This window comes from Chelonoidis abingdonii, chromosome 2 (genome assembly GCF_003597395.2).
Source record: "Chelonoidis abingdonii isolate Lonesome George chromosome 2, CheloAbing_2.0, whole genome shotgun sequence".
Lineage (NCBI taxonomy): Eukaryota > Metazoa > Chordata > Testudines > Testudinidae > Chelonoidis > Chelonoidis abingdonii.
In genome coordinates, this window is record NC_133770.1 from 81,641,856 (window position 1) to 81,658,646 (window position 16,791).

General features: G+C 44.2%; 1 long non-coding RNA gene across 1 annotated transcript in view; it reads left to right on the forward strand.

Moving 5' to 3' along the window:
- Positions 1 to 11,120, forward strand: part of LOC116827008 (uncharacterized) — a 75,001-nt gene extending 63,881 nt beyond the window's left edge. Inside the window, exon 3 of the long non-coding RNA XR_012655232.1 lies at positions 11,003 to 11,120. This is a non-coding gene — a long non-coding RNA (uncharacterized LOC116827008). The remainder of the gene's footprint in view (positions 1 to 11,002) is intronic.
- Positions 11,121 to 16,791: the final 5,671 nt, after the last annotated feature.

Here is a 16,791-nt window from a genome sequence, read left to right on the forward strand (position 1 = left end):
CCAAGGAGTTGGGTTGACCAGTGCAGATGGTATCTGTAGATCATATTGTGTTAGCACTCGCTAAGGCACCAGTTCAGCTCCCCTAATGCCAGTAGAAAACCCCCAATTACATCAATGGGAACAGAACTGGGCTGTGATGTAACTCCATGGGCTTCACCAAGGCTGAATTTGGCCTGAAGAGTAGAAGAAAATGAAAAAGGCAGAGATTTTAATTAAAAAGGCAGTTGTGCAGCATCCTGGCCATTGCAAAGCACGCCTCACTGAATCACCAGCAGACTGATAATGTCTTATTATTGGGGACAGTGGAAGAGCAGGAGAGGTTAAAGGACCATCTGGATTATCAGTATATGAGGAATGTTCCTCAGTGGTGGATTTGCTAATATTGTAGGACTTTGATCTGTATTTACCATACCCCTCTATATCTCTGCCTTGTCTCTGTCTCATTCTAGTTTTGTATAGATTCATACACCCCAAGGCCAGAAGGGACCACAGTGATCACCTAGTTTGACCTCATGTGTAACACAGATCATAGAACTGCCCCCAAAATAATGCCTAGAGAAGATCTTTTTTGTAAAACATCCAATCTTGATTTAAAAATTGTCAGAGCTGGAGAATGACCCTTTGTAAGTTGTTCCAATGGTCAATTACTCTCACAATTAAAAACTGGACACCTTACTTCCAGTCTGAATTTGCCTACTTCAACTTCCAGCCACTGAAAGTTTTACCTTTCTCTACTAGATTGAAGAGCCTGTTATTAAATATTTGTTCTTCATGTAGATACTTATAGACTGTGATCAAGTTACCCCTTCACCTTCTCTGTGTTATGTTAAGTAGACTGAGCTCCTGGAGTCTATCACTCCGAGGCAGGTTTTCTAATCCTTTAATCATTCTTGTGGCTCTTCTCTTCTCCCTCTCCAATTTTCAACATCCTTCTTGAATCGTGGTCACCAGAACTAGAGACAGTATTCCAGCAACAGTCGCAGCAGTGCCAAATACAGTGGTAAAATAACCTCTCTACGTCTACTCAAGATCCCCCTGTTTATGCATCCAACAATTGCATTAGCCCCTTTGGCCACAGCATTGCACTGGGAGCTCATGTTCAGCTGGTTATCCACCATGATCCTCAAATCTTTTTCAAAGTCCCTGTTTCCCAGGATCGAGCCCCTCATCCTATAAGTATGACCAGCAGTCTTTGTCCCTAGATATATACATTTACATTTAGCCATATTAAAATGCATTGTTTGCTTGTGTCCAGTTTACCAAGAAATCCAAACCGCTGTGTATCAGTGACCTGTCCTCTTCATTATTTATCCCTCCCCCAACTTTGTGTCATCTGCAAACTTTCAATGATGATTTTATGTTTACTGCCAGGTAATCAGTAAAAATGTTAGTGGGGCCATGAACCGCTCCCTGTGGGACCCCACTAGCAACACATCTATTTGACGATAATAACCCATTTACAATTACATTCTGAGACCTGTCAATCAGCCAGCTTTTAATCCATGTAATGTGTGCCCTGTTAATTTTATATCTTTCTAGTTTTTTCATCAAAATTTCATAGTGCCCCATGTTCCAGCGCCCACCCTATGTTGGCTCACCTTCTTCTCCCTGTTACAGCCTTCTCCCACAAGAAGCCTCACACCTTTATTGTTTATGTTGTCTATCACACATGAACATCCCTCTCTGGCCTCTGGCCCTCATAACCTCACCCGCTAACTTCTAACACCACCTCAAAATACTCTTCTGAGCCTTCCTTTGCTCATCTCCACACTCATCCTCTCTCCTGGCTCTGTCCTCAAATTTTAGCATCATTAAATAAATGTAAAATAAATCTGTGTTTGAAAAACTGAATAAAAAGGAATGAATAGGATAGGCATGTAACAAAGAGCATGCCACATTTTTACTTGCCTATGGCACCTTTTAAATAATAAGCAGTGGGTGGTGAATTTAAAACCGTATGTACTGTTAGCCCATAATACTTCCATTATGATTAGTAATATGTTGGCACTTAGGAGCCCAGTTGATGATTGGCAGCCCATTGCACTAGGCACTGTACGAACGCAGTACAAAAAGACTCGGTAAATTGTAAACAGCCTAAATATGTATGTGTTGGGATATCAGAAAGTTAACTCAAGCAATTGAGCAATTCTACTACTTACTCCCTAGGCAGATTTCTACTGCATTTAACTTTGAGTCTTTTGTGCTGTACCCAGATATTCCCTTCCCCTTACCGAGCAAAGTATCACATCTCCTCAAACTGGTTTCCCTCTGTGAGCTGTGCAGAAAGTTGGCTAGAGCAAGTAAGTCCTCAGTGACATGTGCTTTTTATTCAGCCGTGGATCCCTTCAGCCGCCGCTTTAGCAAGCTGGTCCCCCTCTGCTCATCATACCCATACAGTAAATCAGAAGGAAAGCTCACACCCACCAATTTACTTTGCAGTGTCTCTCCCTGAGTGCTCTATTCAGTCCTACAGTTGCCTAGATGAAAGGGCAGCATAGCAGGAACCAAAATGTGACTCAGTCACAATTCAGTCCCTGCTTCCCCCTTGCTCCATAGGAGGAGTAAGCTATGGCAGTCCGTTTCCTGGAGCAGCTGGGCTGACCACCAGGACGTGTATGAGAGGGGGAGTAGGAAACCCCGGGAGGCTGCTGTTGTGACTCCAGCACCAATAGCCAACACAATAGCGTAAGGGGGTATCTCACACCCCATGCTCGCCTGCATGGATGCAGAGTGGGGCCCGTGTAAGAATCCGAAGTTTTACCAAGCCAACTTCCTATTGTATTTTACTTTTGGCACAATGGAAATGGACTTACCTGCCAACTGTGTATTGAGGAAGTGACACTAATAACTGTATAAACTCACTCACCGATGGGTTTTGTAAGGTAACGTGTGACAGTTGTAACCCCCTCCTTTGGGACAATGCAACCCAACATCACAATGCAATGCAGAACTCGATGGGAGGGGGGGTTATGTGGAGCAGGAGAGCTCCACCTGATGTCTCTAAGTACAGGGTCTCCGTCTGCTTAGCAGGTCTGAGCATGTTCCTGTAGCAAGTTTACACTTATCAGAGCTTCATTGTGTTTCTGAATATGCCTGGTTTGGTGAGCAATGCACTCAGCTCCCACTTCCATGTGTTCTCTCGGAAGGTCTAGTTCTGTCACAGCTGGCGGGTTTGCAGCTTTGGGGCCTCCTTCGGCTCAAGAAGGATTGCTAAGATTAAAAAATGCTTGCAGTGTGATTTATGTCAAGTGGCTCCTGAGAGGCATCCTAAATAAGAATCCAATTAGAGCAGAAGCTGACCTGTTACAGATTTTCAGGCCTTTGTTTAGCTGTATAACTGAAACAAAGGAGAAAAACATTACCATGGAGGCATTTTTCAAGGAAAATGTTTAGTGTTAAAAGCTTAGGCAACAAAAATGAATAATCATTCAAATGAATTGTATTCACCTCACCCTTTTGGTTGAGTCAGTCACAGATGAAATATAAATTCTTTCATTACTTAGTGCTTGTTTACGTCTTGCCCGGGTTCCTAGAGACTCTTTTTGGCCCATGTGAAGGGTGATGTTCGCCCAGTTCCCACATCACATTTGACGCTAAGGCTCTGTCTACATTATGGGCTAGGGCTGTGATTACCCTGTTCAAGTCACATATGCGGGGTAGCTCTCATCGAAGTAGCACGAGTATGAATAGCAGTGTAGCCATGGTAGCACTGGCTCCAACAGCTGAGCCATGCAAAGCACATGCCCACTGGTTCCATGAGGGTTTGTGCTCAGCGTGGCTCAGACATGCCTCCACTGCCTCTACCTGTGCAACTGTGGTTATGCTATTATTTATACCACAGCTAGCTTGATGGGAATGTGTGTACACAAGCAGGGGTGTCACATCCCCAGCTTGTAGTGTAGGCATAGCCTAGTAGTGAAAGGGTCCCCTAACTGGCAATCCCAGCCAACAGACCAAGGGCCGAATGGGCATTGAGAATGATCTACCTTCTTTTCCCTAGAGGTAGTTCCCCTATGGGAGGCAGGGCAGCGTGGGGAGTTGCATTGCCTCTGTCTGTGCTGTTCCTAGTCTGTGAATAGAGGGCGCCCCACTCCAGGGCTGGAAATCTGGCACAAAATTCACTTAGAAAAGTGGAGACCAATATAAAAAGGATTGAAGACGTCATTGCCATTAGTCAGTGTTTATAATTGTGCAGTAGATGGATTCTTATATTTTAAAAAAATGGTAAAACAGGTGGTGCCTTGTGTGCCCAGGTTGCAGACATCTGTCTGTCAGTGACCCAGAGAATAAGCTCAGACTGAGGAATGTTAGGTTGGTGGAGGTCCAAGAAAGAACTGAATCAGAAACTGAGAAATTATTCTTTTTTTGGCATGATGAGAAAAGCGGTAGAAAGGGCTCCTCTGACTTTCCCTGTGCAATGGAGTGTGATTTGTAGCATTCCACCAGTCAACACTTCCCACTGTTATCCTCTGGCATGGGTGAAATCCTGCCTCCTCCTCTTCCTCCTCCCCCACCCCACCTTCAAGCCTATGAGAGTTTTGCCAGTGACTTTGATGGGGACAGGTTATTCAACATAAAAGTGATCCTTTACAGAATAATAGCCCCATTTCATTTCAGTGCCATGCATGTATCTAAGGCCCCGATCAGGCAAACATATATGCACATACTTAACTTTACTGCTGTGAGCAGTCCCATTGATCTCAGTGGGACCATCATTCACAGGAGTAGAGTTAAGCATGCATACATGCCAGCAGGCCTGCACCGAGATCAGTGGTACTGCATTTTGTGCGGCTCCCTCTTGCCACATTATAGATCAACATTAAGACACCACACACCACACTCCCCAGTACACACACATGCTTCACCCCAGGTTTAACAACAAAGCAGCTGATGATTCTCTGTTCTAATAAGGAAATAACTTACTTCCTTCTGTTGCTGGTGGCATCACCAGGGGAAAATAAGTAAAATAGCTAATGTGTCTTTAAAAGTCAGTTTAATCTGGGATCTCACACTAAAAATTTATAATTTTTATGGTTATTGAATGGTATCACTATGGGACAGAATTAAGGATGTCTGGATGCCCTGAATGCCTATGAATTCCTCACTTTATCATGGTTGGATTTCTTTTAAGTGTAACCTTAACTCTGAATTTCCTGGGTGAGTAATGTTTGGCTTAGTGATATTACAACATCCATGTAATGATTTTTACCCTTATCTTACTGATACATACTCTCAACCTTAACACCCTCTTAATATAGATGGGACGATCTCCTGTACATCTTGTTAAATGATAAATACACAGCAGCTGTATGCAGCAGCCTCTCAACTTCTCTGCTTCTAGTTGCCAATTTCTTGTCATTGTGGAAAACATGCCTCCTGTGGTATCAATAGGTGTAGCCAAGGCAGTTAATTGATTCACCGAGCCACCTTAACCCCTTCAGGCCTTCTGTGGGGTGGACAACCCATCACAAGTTCCCATACAAATTGGTGTGGCTATCGGTAGAAACTCTATATTCCTATTGCTCAAGCCACATAAACATGCTTTAGGTTGAGGAAAAGCACCAACTTCCAGTTCTCATGGAATTGGATCCTCATTATGTTTATGACTATTTAGCTGAATAAGCACTGGAGGAAATCAGGAAATGGAACAGGGTAAGTAAGCAGAATTCTGGTTTCAGATTTCTGCACATATATACACAGTAAGGGGTACATTTACATAGAATGCCTGTTGTGTTTGTTTGTGGTGAGTAGAGATGCCTGAATTAAATCCCTGGATATGAACACTCTCAAGCGGTGAGGAAGTTTGGATCTGGATCCAAATTTTGTTGATAGCTCATATCTCTGTTACAGGCTTAACTTTCAACCCATGTGTGAGCACCCTCAGGCCATGAGAAACTGGAGCTGTGCCTCGCTGTTGCCTCTTAAGGTTTGTCCATCGCTAGTTTGTGTTTGAATACTATTATATATATAGTTATGCAGCATACATTGCAGGGGCTAGGCAAACAGGAATTTTGCCTAGCATAACTTTCTTGTAAATTCAGTTCTGAAGGAAGGTACATTCGTCTTGGCCCTGGGCGCAATGGTATTCAGACTGCAATCTGAAGCCATGGGGAGGGATTCTCCTTGCACTTTGGCTATTGCACAGAGGGTATAAAAAGTCCGTAAGCTGGCTGGGAGAATTCTTTGGACACTGGCACAGTATAGGACTGCTGAAGCTGACCTGCATAGACCCCCTCACAAACTCCAGCCTCGGGGTGTGTCAGGCCAGAGCCAAGGCAGGAAGGGGTGTGTTGGGAGCAGGAGAGCCTACACTGTTACAGAGATTCTCACCTTCATACAGGGTTGGCTCTAACTTTTTTGCCACTTCCCCCGTGAGCGCTGCGCTGTCAAACCCCACCCCCCAGTGCCACCAAAACCCCTGCTCCCCCGAGCACTATGCCGCCCAAGCCCCGCCCCCGAGCACCACGCTGCCCGAAGCATGAAAAAAACCCTCTGCTGCTGCCCCGATGAACCAAAAAAAAAACCAAACAAACAAAAACCCAAGTGCCGCCCTGCCCCACGTGCCGCCCCAAGCACGTGCTTGGTCGGCTGGTACCTGGAGCCGGCCCTGCCTTCATAGAACTGAACAGCCCCGAGATGGGAGGGAGGGACGGCAGTGCTGCAAAGTAGAGCTGCTTCTATATGCCCTGCTCTATTTAGGGGGCTGCACCCTGGTCTGAACTTTGCTGTACTGGAGCTGTAGCACGGAATCTCAGCCTTTGTGTTTACTCAATCAGAGTGTGTCCCGGGCATTAACTGAAGCACTTCTATATGACTTATGGGGTGACAAGAGTATCACCAGATTTTTGCTGTGTTAAAACAGTTACCAGGCACTTCTCAGATGATAAAAAGTTGATATTTTGAGGAACAGAATTTGCACTGCAACAATCATTTTACATTTCCTTATTGTTGCCTAGTAGATATGTGAATATATAGCTACAAATAAAATGAAAGATGCCCCTTCCCACCGAGCAAACTGAAAGTCATATCCAGGAGCACATCTCACTTGGCCATTTCTCATGAGTTGAGTCTCACCAGTCGCATTCCTACAATGCACTATTTCTTTTCGCCTCCTAACCTAAAGGCTGCAGAGTTGGCAGGGCTCTCTGCCTAAGCCTACACCACAAGCTGTCTTATGAAAAGTCAAGATGCAGCCAGGGACAGCAACAGTCCCCACAGGGAATGCTGGAGTTCGCTGTATTGCCACGTGTCAGTTATTATGAAGGTATGCACACATGAAAAGCATTTACTGTTGTTTTATTTCACAATATGGTTTTCACTCCTGTGAGTCTGAAAGACACTAACACTTACTTTTCTCTTCTGCCTTAAATCCTTCTTTCCAGGATCTTAAGTTCTTTTCCCTTCTTTCTTTTCCCCATCAAACGACCTCTTCCAAATTAGCCCTTTGCTGAATGGGACTATACCTTTAGGGCTGGTCTACACACAATTTACAGGAATATCTATACCATTAGAAGTCCTTTTATACCACTTCAGCTGCATCCAAACTAGAGAGTTGCACTGCTTTAATTGTATCAATTTTAAACTAATATAGTTCAAGTAGTACAAAAACTATGTCAACGAGTCCCCTAAGAGGAGAGGAACAGAGATTGGCATGGGGTGTTGATTAAACCATTGGCATTTCCACACTTGAAATATATTTCACAGTTCAGTTTGACTTGGCATGATTTTGATAGAGCTTCTTAGTGATGCATTGTTTGTTTGGGATATGCAAGAGAAAGACTGGGAATTGATCTGTCTTGTATGTAGAAGGAATTCAAGGCTGATTTACTATATTTGGAGCTTTATCAACAGCAGGGAATTGTGTCTGGAGGGAGACTACCAACTTCTGTTTTATGCCTCTTTATCTACAAAGACTTAGATCTTTTTTCTTTGTAGCCATGTTTTCTAGGCTCATAAGAGACTGGTAAAAATTGTAAGTTGGAGATAGGAATTTTGTTAGCAGAAGCTATGCACATTTCTCCCCATTGCTTAGCTTATGCAGCTTAGCCTTGGCCTGAAATAACGCCTTGTATTACAGCACTGGGCCTTTTTTATGTATGCTAGCTGTAGGTTTGTCTCATGCTATAGTGCACAGAAATAGTCACTGGAGACTAAGCTGAGACCATAGTCTCATTTGCATTGGACCTGAACTTTCCTGGTATGAAAGGTTGGTACATTTTATAACTTTCTGTCCCCACTTATCACCATATTTCTCCCTCCTACAGAAATTTCCAAAAGAGTATAAGAGAGTTAAGCAAATCCCACTGAAATTTGTTTGAAAACCTCAACCTATAGGTCCTGGGAACGGTTCAGAAGTGAATTCCAAAATATAATAATAGTCTAAAATACCCCCTGAAATCCACTGAGTACTCACGTGAACTGCAGAAATTCTTACAGTTCTACAAAGCCATCATTATATGGAAATCATGCAAAATAAAACCATATTACTTTGTGTGAAAGAAACCACAGCTGTTAGCTAAACCATATCCATGTGACATGGGGAATAGAACTCAAAACTCACTCTTCCAAACACAAACCCTTTCAAACAGGGGGTCAATGAGAATTTCTGGTGTTGTTACTAGGAGTAGGGCTAACAATTGGAGCTGGGTGAAACTTTTTTTAATAAAACCTAAAACAAGAAGCAACTCCTCTGGTATCATGTTTCACTGCAAAGCTGGAACCCTGGTCCATGTTCAGCAAACCTTTTGGCAAACCAAGGTCTACATTTCAAATGAACCTGAGTTAGTGTATGGTTTTGAATGGAGAGCATGCAAAACTCAATGGGTCTGCATGAGGACTGCAAAAACCAGACAAAACACAACAAATGAATCTCAGGGTGCAGGGGGTGGGCGAGTGAGAACATATAGAAAACAACATTTTTTAAATGTTTGCACAGACCCCTGTGACTCAAAACCAGTGTGAATAAATAGCCTTTTTGTAGGCTAGCCACTATACAGCTGGGTACTCAGAGACACTTAAGGCATCTTTGGTTCCAATGAATAGAGGTTCCAATGTACATACAAGCCTGTAGGTAGCATGGCAGTGATTCCAACACTCTTTAAGCAGGCAGCACTATGAACTGATGCTAGGGCAGCCATTGAAATCCAGACATTTGAAACAGTCTAATATGTTTAGATGTGTTGTTACAGTAAAATAGAGCCTGACTCAATTTGCCGGGGAAAAGTTAGACAGTTTGAAACAATTGCTATCCTGGAAACAAAATCAACTTTAAAACAAATATGCTTTCGCATGCCCAGCCAAACTTGTCACATAAATCTGATATTGAAGCCAGGGATCAGCACTCCAGGCAAAGAAATGATACAAGGCCAAATTATTAAGCTTGGGACAAAGAATTCTTACTGTGATGTGACACGGCATAAAATGAATAGAAAATGGGGTTTGGTTGTATTCTGTCTTTGGAACTATTTATTTTGGAAACACAATCCTATCCAGGCAAACATAACAGCGTGGTAAAGCCAGAGTAGAGATAAGAAATGGTTTATATGAAGAAAAGCTTGCAATCAGAGCTAATAAGCTAAAGGCACTAGAGCCAGCAGCTGGCTCTGCTTCTAGGCGTTCATGTGGCAAAGAGCTGAAATGTTCACATAGAGCTATGTTAAAAGTACTCTCCATTTAGGAAAGCACTCGTTTCTGAATTGCAGCCACTTCTGGGGTGGAATAAGGCTGCCATTCTGCACTTGTAACTCCCCAAGCTGGACTCTGGTAAGGGTCCTGGGGCTAACATAACCCTACTCATATGAAAAGTGGCGTGGGGGTGTCACTGAACACAAGTGCTGAGGCCCTCAGTTTTATGTCATACCCAAAGGAAGGCACATCACCCTTTCATGCTATCCTAGGGCATGGGATCAGTGCTCATCTCCAGGAGCTACAGAATCACCACCACCACTTCCAGCAGCACCATGAGCTTTTCATGATATATCTGTTCCAAGAACTAGGCAGACTTCCTGCTGCTGACAAGGACTAGGAAGAGCACAATTGGAGTGATTAAACCTTAGAGCTCTTACTTAATTGCTTCTTTCAGGGGTGCAATAAGAGGGCCCAGACCATCCTCCTCGCTCCCCGCCCCCCTTGGCCTTCATGTCCAGGGTTTGAACCACCCAGAGCCACACTCCATACGGGCCCTGCAGAGAACATCCCCCTTCTCTTCAGCAAACCCCAGTTACTTCCCCAGGTAGGTGGCTGGTGTGCGCGGGATCTGCCTCAGCCCAGCATGAAGCCATAAAGCCAGCCCAACCTGTTGAGCTTCCTCCGTGACTGCGAGGGTGGCTGAGTCCACAGCACAGAGCTGCTGAAGCAATACAGGTCACTGATCCAGCTTGGGGACCACCCAGCCCAAAGCAGGGCCTCTGGTCTGGGTGAGGTGGGAGGAGGCCAGGGCTATGGGGTCTTGAGGAGATGATGTTCCTTAGAAGGGGAAGACCCCATGCCTGTGTGCAATGGAGGAAACTTCCATCTGTGCCCCTGCGGATGGGGGGTGCCTCTAAGGTGCCATTGAGCTCACCCACATGTGCTTGGTTCCAGGGAGATAACCCTCCGGACGCCGAAAAAAAGTCAGCACCTCTTGGTCTCCCTACTTAGGCAAATTTTGGTCATGCCCCTGGCTTCTCATATAGAAATATCATTTAATTCAGCAAAAGGTACATGAGAAGCCTGGTTCTTCACTCATTTCCATCAGTCTGACGTAAATGTAGTTCCATTGACTTCAGTCTGATTTCCAGTGGTGCAAGGGAAAGGCGAATCAGGCCTGCTCTTTAGAAAGAGCCATGCAATTATCAATGAATGATTATTTCCACATACAAACCCATACACAAAGTGGGGCAGAGAGGCCTCCAGGACCCAGCAGGACCTTGTGCTATTGGCCCTTCAATCAGAATCCTTCTGGGTTCCCATCTGTAAGTCATTTACTTGGAGAACAAAGATGAAAAGTAGTGTACTTTTTCAGGAAAGAAGGGAGGAGGCCCAGATCCAAGGCTGCCTTGATGCTATGCCCAAGCCCCACCTTTACAATCACACATGGAAATGATTTGGAACAACGGGAAAATAAAAAAGCCTTTTGAAGGTAAGACCCATCTGTTTTTCTGCTGCACAAATCAGGCTGAATAGAAACAGCTGATTCTTGGTTTTGATGCAGTCCTAGTGTCCAAGTTCTATCTCATAACGTTCCTGCTATCACATAGAGAAACAGCAACACACACAGCAAACCTGATCCTGTAAGCTGAGTGTGCTCTGCTCCTAAAGGGAATAGAGACACTCAGCACCCTGCAAAGAGAGGCTCAGCACTTTGCAGGATTGGGCCTACTATATGCATTCCAGAAATTCCTGTCCTCCTCTGACTGTAACAACAGGCCCTCAGTCTGAAGGGAACAGGACAAGGAGACAGTTTTAGTGTCTCTCCAGGCGCTTTCTGCTAGGAAAAGCAGATGTTGCTTGGTTCTTTTCAGAACCTTCTGAAAAACTTAAACATAAAAGTGAAAACACCTGCATTTCTCAGCTCCTTTTGAGCTCCCAACTCAGTTTTTTAAAGCTTCCAGGAATAGGAACAACAACTGCATATGAAAAGACTTCCTAGACCACATGCAGACCCATTTATCTTTGGGGGTCGTACAGCGCTCATCACCTTCATATCTGAAACTTGTTGCAAGCAGGTGAAGTTCCCGTGACCTGAAGGGAGTTGCCTGTGCTCATACCAGATCTGAATATGGGCTATTATTTTTGTTTGAAGTACTAGTTCGGACAGAGGAGGGGTAAATAAAGGAAAGCAAAGTTGCACCAGCTGAGGATCTGGTCCAATAAATCAGCATAGCTCTATTTATTACAATGTAGTGACACCAGTTTATATCAGTTGAGGACTACCTATTGTATAAAAATAAGGGCATGGCTACACATATAGCGGCTCAGTGGCGCAGCTGCAGCATGTCTGGTTGAAGATATGAGAGCTCTCCTGTTGACACAATAAAACCACCTCTGCAAGTGGCAGTAGCTATGTCGGTGGGAGAAGCTCTCCCACCAACATACAGCTGTGCAAATGAGCGCTTATGTTGGTGTAACTTAGGTCACTCAGGGGGGTGGTTTATTTACAGCCCAGAGCGACATAAGTTCTGCCGACATAAGTTCTGTCTGGAGTGCAGACAAAGCTTAAGAAGCAAAATGCTTATGACTCACTCATTCCAGAGATGAATCTCTGCCCTGTCCTTTCCAAGAGGAATATGTCTCAGGGGAAGCCATTCCAGAGCTCAGTGCTTTGGAAACTAGAACGTAACATCCTAGATTACTGACAGCTTCTTGAATGAATTGCCCAAGACTTGGTATTAAAGATCTATATTGTGATGTGAGCACAGTCTGGAGCAAGGAACAATGCATACACTGCCAGAGCCCAGAAGTAGCCCCAGGAGGCAGTATGACTCAAATACACCTCTGTGCTCTGTTCACAGTTTCTGCCCTGCTTCTCTCTTGCTCCAGTGGGGCAGTAATTTTCTGCAGGCCTATCCCCACAGCAAATTAGAACACACACTGTACTGGCTCAGGTGCCCTGGGCATTGGGACAGCAGGGAGGGCAGAGCCAAAGCTCTGCCTAGGACCCCCTATCTGGAGTAGGTGGGTGAGAAATGGCCACACAGCACGTATTTACTCCCATGCATTGAGACCCAAGGATTGGGTGTCTGCACAGGAGCTTGCAAGTTCTTACTCCCCTAGTCACAATCTAATCCTTACTAAACTAAGGCTTGGTATTAAGATTCTGATCCCCTCACTCCTGTGGGGTAGCATCTTACTCCACAGACAGTCTCACTGATTTCAGTGGGCCTACTTGTAGTGTAAGGTGCTGCTCAGTGTGAGTACGAGTGTTAGCATCTGGCCCAAACCCCTTACTCAGTCTGTTGAGCAGTTACTCACATGAGTTGTCCCGTGGTACTGACACTGTGAATAGCAGCTCACTAGTGGGAGTGAGGGCCCTGTGATCGCAGAAACATCGGTGCAATATTACTGCTGCCCATGCAGTTACTCCTGAGCTATGCTTGTCTAAGTGGGATCAGAATCAGTCCTTAAATCTCAGCTTCCCCATGTGTACTCCTTCAGGTCCCTCCTTTAAACACGCTTCTTCCATGAAACCAGCCATGAACTATTCACCTCCTCAGAGAAAAGACACCCACAAAAACTTGGAACTAACAGGTTTGATGCACGCCAAACTCCAGCACTAATTTATTTCTTTTAATTGTCTCCTTCCCCCATTCTTTGGGCTTGTCTGTTTATAGTGTTGTCTCTGCAGCAGGGACATGGCCATCTTATGAGTCACTAAAGCAGCCCTGCATCCCTGTTGTACCATTGGCACAGGTGGGCTGAGAATCTGGCTCAGTGCATTTCTTGTCATGCACAGTATTGTAGTTACTTGATTAGTGTTTCCAGCCTCGGTCAAGTATGAAAATGCTGTATGTAAAGAGCATAGACAACAAAATCCATGTATCATATGTGTGGCTTTAAAAAGATCTAGCCACGCCATACTTGGTTATTCTCTAAACAGCCTTAGTACTGTCTGAAAAGTTGCATTTCATCTTGGGTAGTAGACCAGCTAGACACATAAATCCAGGGGGAGCCAGATGGACATAGACTGGAGCCATTTTTTTCTCCCTTGAGTTGGTTTACTGACCAAACAGACAGAACATTGTTCGCTTCCAAAAACCACTTTGTCTTTTATGTCAGCAAGCGCTGGTTTGGGCACTGCACATTCTGGCTTTATTTCACTCCTGCTCTAGGCTCAGAATCATGCGCTGGGAATCAAAACAAGAGTTCTCCCAGTTTCCCTTTCCCAGCTTTAACCGGGGAGTCAAGTTTTCCCTTCCACCTCAACAACAACAGACTGGAAGAAAGTACATTCTTTATGAGAGAGACAAGATGGGTGAGGTAGTATCTTTTACTGGACCAACTTCTGTTGGTGAGAGAGAGACAAGCTTTCAAGCTTCTCAGAGCTCTTCTTCAGGTACTCAGAGTGTCACAGCCAAATATACGGTGGAACCGATTGTTTCATTATACTCTTTATGTTATTTCTGGCAGCTGAATATTCCATACTTAACAGGGGATGATGATGATAAATATAACGCTACAGGAAGAGTGTTGTATTTACAACCTCAATGTAAATAGGTTTCCAAAGACACTTGCTTCAGGTCCATGCTATAAAACTGCTCTAGTTTATGCTATGGCTTCAATTCAGTGTGAAATGAAAACCATACATACAGCTCTGCTTTGCCAGGTTGACAAACTGGTAGGTACAGTGTGTCCTTCTTGGAAATTAAGTTCAGTTCTCAGCAGGCATGCTAACAACAAAACCAATAAAAGATGTGAATTGTATTGGTTTTTCAAAAGAGGCTTTTATAACCATAAGCCAACACTATGAATTCTCGCTGATCAAATGCAAATATGATAGAACGCGGCTCACACAAAGCATCTTAAAGAGCTGTGGATGCAGTTTGATCAGTCGGGTTGCATTTTTTCAGGTGTGGCTCAGAGTGTTTATCTTTGAAATTTTACTCCTAGGGGGCTTGAACTTTGGCAGAATTCAAAATAAAAAAGAAGTATGTTTTCAATTTCTCTTTTAAAACCGAATTTAACAACTTGGCATTGTTGGTAATTCAAGAGAGAGAACTCCACAGCTCTGAAGTATAACAGGCAAAACCCCTCACCACAAAATATTTCCATGGAAATAAGTGTACAGTTTCCTCCCTGCTCAGAGGACTCCAGTTCAGATGAAGCCCACTGGGTAAACAGATTTGGAGTATAATTCAAATCAGAGTGAAAAAACACCCAGGCAAAAAGCTCTAGGCAATCTGACAATTAATTTGCCTCACAAAAACACAATAGTGACCACCCAGCAGCATTAAAAATAAATCCTTATGGATAATACCAACTCAGCTCACCAGTAGCATTAGTCATTCATAGATGTTAACAAAGTAACTCAGGTAGCCCATAAAACAAAACAGCTGAAAAGCTCACTTTCACCCCCTACCATTCTGGGAACATACCCTTAACTTTCCTCAAAGCCTTTTCCAATAAATAGCATTTGCTGCATGGCCAGAAGCCCATCAAGTATTTAAATAACAAATGCAAAAAAATTAATACAAAATTGTGAAATGAGCATGCCGTTTGTAGCCATTGTATTGTTCGCTCTGCTTATATGTTCTATGCCTTTTCCCTACCCTTTTAGTTGTGTTGTCTATTTAGATTGTAAACAATTCAGGGTAGGGACTGTCTCTTATTCTATGTTTGTACAGGGCCTAGAACAATGGGCCCCGTCTTCTCAGAAGGCTCCCGGGCACAACGGTAATAAATTATAAATAATAACATGGCAGAGTTAATGTTGTGGAAAGAACATACCTCAGCCCAGATCCAGAGCTGTGACTGAGGAGACCTTAATGCGGCTCAGGAGGACCCATCGTCCTGTTCCCCCAATCCTGGCACTGGGCTGATACCTGAAATACATTAGAGCAACATCAGGGCTGCTCACAGAGTATGTCTTCAAGGAAACACACCCATATTAGCTCTGACCAAGCTAGCATGTTAAAATGTAGTTGTGGAGGTGCAAGGGGCTAACTGCCCCAAGTACACACCTAGCATTTCCAGCAGGATCATACTGGGTACAGCTCGCCTGCACTGTCTCAACTACCTTTCTATTTTTAACAGGTTAGCACTGATTGATCTAGTGCAGGTATGTCTCCATGAGCTGGGAGTTACACCTTCCAGCTCCAGTGCAGATATCCTGTTAGTTCCAATAGCTGCTGACAGCCCCTAGGGACCATTCCACCAGTTGGAGCATCAGCTGACCTAAGGAAGCTCTGACCATGTTGATTTCTTTCAGCTACACCCCTCATGCTAGGAGCCAAAGCGGGGTTGGGGGTCAGGGGGGTGACATGGGACCCACTACAGCAGCTCTACACGACCTGAGGATCCCCAAATGGTGGGAAAATCCTCCAGGACCTAGGTATGCCAGTTTTAGGGCTGCTTTGAACCAGCAGAGTGCCATTAGACTGCCCTGACACAGGGCAGGATCCAGGCTCTCACCTTTTGCCTTTCCTGAATTTTTCCCATACAGCCATAATGTAGCATGTGAATGTCTTTTTCTTTCTTTCTTTATTTGTTCATTCAGTCATTTTTGCAGTAAATTTCCTAGCTTTGTCCCAAGAGAGAGGAATAGAAGAAATGAAGGAGAATACACCATGATGCTCAGTAACAATGGTCACCGGTGTCTATTCAGCATCACAGCGAAGCTTGCACTGGCCTAACTCAGAGTCAACAATCAGCAGCTATTACCATGCATTGAAAATCTCATCCTCTTGCAAAAATGCACATCTGCTCAGTGCATCTCTTTAGCAATGGGGACCCGAAAATTTAGTGGTATTTTCTGCTAACACGATGAAGTGTTTAGCTTTTTAGGGCAGGGACCGTCTCTTTACTCCATGCTTAAGGCCCAGATCCTTGAACAGTGCCCCAAGGCGCAGGGATGGGGAAACTGAGGTTTGCTACACACAATAAAATGCCCTTTTTTCAAACCTAATACAATAGCTTTCAGACAGATTCTATGAGCATGTGTACTGGTGGAAATCCTTGGCAGAGTCCGTCTTCTGTGAGCCAAGTACTCAGTGTCCTCTTATATCATTCCGCTTTAAAAAGATGGATGACTTGCACAGAGGGAATGTAGTACAGCTGGCTATTAAATTAAGACTGTCAGAGTCAAAGGTAGCCCTG